This window comes from Notothenia coriiceps, unplaced genomic scaffold, assembly GCF_000735185.1.
Source record: "Notothenia coriiceps isolate Sejong01 unplaced genomic scaffold, NC01 NC01_scaffold00037072, whole genome shotgun sequence".
NCBI lineage: Eukaryota > Metazoa > Chordata > Actinopteri > Perciformes > Nototheniidae > Notothenia > Notothenia coriiceps.
The window spans coordinates 31,980-35,668 of record NW_011369773.1 but is presented as its reverse complement, the minus strand read 5'-3'; the positions used below and the strand labels follow the sequence as shown (position 1 = coordinate 35,668).

Below are 3,689 nucleotides of genomic sequence, written 5' to 3'. Positions count from 1 at the left end.
CAGTTTTGTGGTGGGATGTGAAACTAACTTTTTATTAGGTAGTCTTGTAATTTGGAGATAATCTCTGTATCAAAGAGGCACTGCTGGGATTTGAACCCAGGATCTCCTGTTTACAAGACAGGCACTTTACCACTAAGCCACAGCGCCTTTTTGTACTATTACTACCTCCTTACTTTGAAAATTCCATTGTTTCTCTTTATCTCTACACATGTTCTTTCAGGCTTTTCAATATTTTATTCATAAAGTCCCAAAATAACAATATGTTGATCTGCAATGTTGCATCCCGTCACGGTCAAGTATTAGATGGGGAATGCACTAATACAGATGTACGGCCAAAATAAACAAAACCCCTAATTTGGAGGTGGATAATCCAAGAGATATTTTCTGTAACAAAGACGCTCTGCTTTGATTTGGACCCAGGATCTCCTGTTTACAAGACAGGCGCTTTGACCGCTAAGCTACAGCGCCTCTCAATAGTTTTCTTTTCATTCTCTCTCCTGAATTTTTTTTTTGTGACCAAAGCAAACCAAAGCCATATGACCATATTTACCGTGTGTCCAATGCATATGGCTTGTGTCACATTCATCAATATTTGGCCTGTGGGATTTAATGAATGACTCAATGAGCACCGAAAAACACTTTCCGTCTGCTTCATTCCAAGTAATGTCAGTAGAAAGTGAAAACGGTTGCTTTTAGGAACACCCAACCTCTATAAATTATGATTTTCTCATACTGTTCCTTATATAGATATTTACCAGTGGGCATCAGATACATCTAGTTTAAAAAATCTAACTTACAAACTAACCCAAACCATTACTTCTGAGGTCGATAACTGTCAACTTTAAACTATAAACTAACTCATTTTCAAGTACAAACCTTACCAAACATTTACTATTCAATGTAATTGAACGTGTTAACAACGAGAGCTGCATCTAAATAGATGCTCTATGTAACAAAGAGGCACTGCTGGGAGTTGAACCCAGGATCTCCTGTTTACTAGACAGGCGCTTTACCGTTAAGCCACAGCACCACTCCTACAGTTTTTGTTTTTCTCAGATACTGTGCTCAGTAGTTTCCTTTCATTGTTCACAGGCTCTTTACAACTTAACCACAGCGCCCTTTTCTCCATCCACTACCTCCTTACCTTTTTAACTTCCGGTGTGTCATTTTATTTCTACAAATGTTTATTCACGCTGTGAAAATATGCTTTCATAAAATCCCAAACCGAAAACATGTTTAGTTGTCATGTTGCATCCTGTTTGTCCGCTTGTCACAGTCAGGTATTAGATTGGTAATGCCCTAATATAGTTTACGCCCAAACTAAACCAAACCCTTATTTCAGAGGTGGATAACACACCTGATTCAAGAGATAGTTTCCTTAACATAGAGGCACTGCTGGGATTTGGACCCAGGATCTCCTGTTTACAAGACAGGCGCTTTGACCGCTAAGCCACAGCGCCTACTTTGCAAAAGCGTTTTGTTAAAAGGAAGTTGATTTTACTCACTTTTAAAGCCTTCAGATCCACACAATGAGTTTAGGTGAGTAACTCTGAATATAAAGAGACCTTGTTTGAAAGAATGATCCAGAGTGCACTTTTACCTGCTCAATGTTTCTCACCTGCTGAACGCAGAGTAAAATGCACACTAGAGGGCGACAGCAAACACCAGTCAGATTTTGGTGACAGTACGACTATCTAGGACAAAGTTAAAGTGAGGATGCCAAATCCGGCAGCAACAACACCTTTTCAAACTTTCATGTTGCGTGCGGATGACTAGAAAGCTAAACTTCTCTGCTCCAGGTGAGGCTTGAACTCACAACCTCGGCATCACTCCGCAGGTTACTGTCTTATAAGTACCGCGCGCTGACCGATTGCGCCACTGGAGCCCACTTACAATGTCACAGTATTTCTATTATACACACACAAGGTAATATTCACATTGATTCCACCTGTTTGAGTTAAATCAATCATATATTTAGCCAGGAGATAGAGGTCAACATAAGGATGAAAGTTTTAAAAGTTACAGCTTGTTGATTTGGTTTAATTAATTGAGTGTGACATTTTACGTCTTGTTTTTCATTTTCCAGTTAGAGACCCTGTGATCAATAGCATTTTCAATGTTTATATTAGTTATAGGGTCACTGGTTGTCTGTCTAAAAACATCATTACCATTTTCTATTTTAAGGAATTGAGCAAAAAAAATGTGTAGGATACCAAGAAACCGATACAGACGGACCAGGTTGACCACATTTGGTGAGTTTCTCTACACAGTGGTTGCTCTGGTCTGCAGAAAGACTCTAATCTCATCAACAGTAAATAAGCAAAAGAGTGAAACAGCGCCCATTACTGGTGAGGAAGAGATGAAACCTCCACCAACTGCTTTAGTCACAGACAGAGAAACAGCAACGCCTACTGTCCAAGGCAAGTCTCAAGTATGTCATTTCCTCTTGATATAAAGTTTAAAACGCAGTCGTGTTTTGGGTTGTCAGTCACAGCTAAAAATAAAAATAAGAGGAAAGCATTGTTTAAGAGATCATTAACTAAATCCTTTCATATGCCACCCTATTAGGTTAATGCACATTATTAAATTGACAGACTTTCTGTGTGCGATTATTTGACAGTGATAGGCTAATTTCAAGCTCCAGTGGCGCAATCGGTCAGCGCGCGGTACTTATAAGACAGTATCCTGCAGAGTGATGCCGAGGTTGTGAGTTCAAGCCTCACCTGGAGCACAGAATTTTTAATAGTGAGGTGAACTGACAACACACACAACCTCTGTTAGTCTGGAACTCTTAAAAAGGCCCTGTGATGTTTCAGACAGAGGGTGAAAAGAGGTGTTGTAGCATGAGAAAAATAAAGAGATTTTTTAACATTAAAGCATGTCACAGTAGAGACACAAAGTCCAAAAATGAACCCGAAAATGAGCAGAATAGGGCTCTTTAAAGTGTCTATCATGCTATATTGGACAAATATATTGTAGGCCCATACCTATACAAAACATGGCTGTGAAGTGTTTTGCTTAAAATAACAAACAGATCCCCCATTGTAGCCATGCCTCATACTGCTCATACCCCTCTTTTGCAGCCCTGTTAGAGAAACGCAGATTTTGGGTCCTTAGCTTGAAAGTAGCTTTGGGGTGAAGTGTCTTACCAGGGACAGACCCACATGCTGACTGCAGTGGGGTTTGAACCTGTGCTACCCTGATCCGTATACCAACAAATTAGTCCACAGTGCCACAGTCTCCATTGCCTCATCTGACTTGTTTAATGAATTCTATTGGAGATAAAGTTAAAGTCTGCTGTGATAAAACGCCATCCTGTTCTAAACCACATCAAGGATTATTTCTGAAACAGCATGGAGCTCAAATGCTTTTTCTCTTGCGGGTTTNTATTGGACAAATATATGTAGGCCCATATACAAAACATGGCTGTGAAGTGTTTTGCTTAAAATAACAAACAGATCCCCCATTGTAGCCATGCCTCATACTGCTCATACCCCTCTTTTGCAGCCCTGTTAGAGAAACGCAGATTTTAGGTCCTTAGCTTGAAAGTAGCTTTGAGGTGAAGTGTCTTACCCAGGGACAGACCCACATGCTGACTGCAGTGGGGTTTGAATCTGTGCTACCCAGATCCCGCGCGGTACTTATATGACAGTAACTGCAGAGTGATGCCGAGGTTGTGAGTTCAAGCC

The 3,689-nt window shown here is 40.3% G+C and overlaps 5 non-coding genes across 5 annotated transcripts; 1 reads left to right on the top strand and 4 right to left on the bottom strand.

Moving 5' to 3' along the window:
* Nucleotides 1-75: 75 nt before the first annotated feature.
* trnat-ugu (transfer RNA threonine (anticodon UGU)) lies at nt 76-147 on the bottom strand. Its single transcript has one exon. It is a non-coding gene; the product is annotated as a tRNA-Thr (tRNA).
* Nucleotides 148-958: 811 nt separating this feature from the next.
* On the bottom strand, nt 959-1,030 carry trnat-agu (transfer RNA threonine (anticodon AGU)). The gene has a single exon. It is a non-coding gene; the product is annotated as a tRNA-Thr (tRNA).
* A 357-nt stretch (nt 1,031-1,387) lies between these two features.
* Nucleotides 1,388-1,460, bottom strand: trnat-ugu (transfer RNA threonine (anticodon UGU)). Its single transcript has one exon. It is a non-coding gene; the product is annotated as a tRNA-Thr (tRNA).
* Nucleotides 1,461-1,791: 331 nt separating this feature from the next.
* trnai-uau (transfer RNA isoleucine (anticodon UAU)) lies at nt 1,792-1,885 on the bottom strand. Its single transcript has 2 exons — nt 1,848-1,885; nt 1,792-1,827 (listed from the first exon to the last, which is right to left on the bottom strand). It is a non-coding gene; the product is annotated as a tRNA-Ile (tRNA).
* A 752-nt stretch (nt 1,886-2,637) lies between these two features.
* trnai-uau (transfer RNA isoleucine (anticodon UAU)) lies at nt 2,638-2,731 on the top strand. Its single transcript has 2 exons — nt 2,638-2,675; nt 2,696-2,731. It is a non-coding gene; the product is annotated as a tRNA-Ile (tRNA).
* Nucleotides 2,732-3,689: the final 958 nt, after the last annotated feature.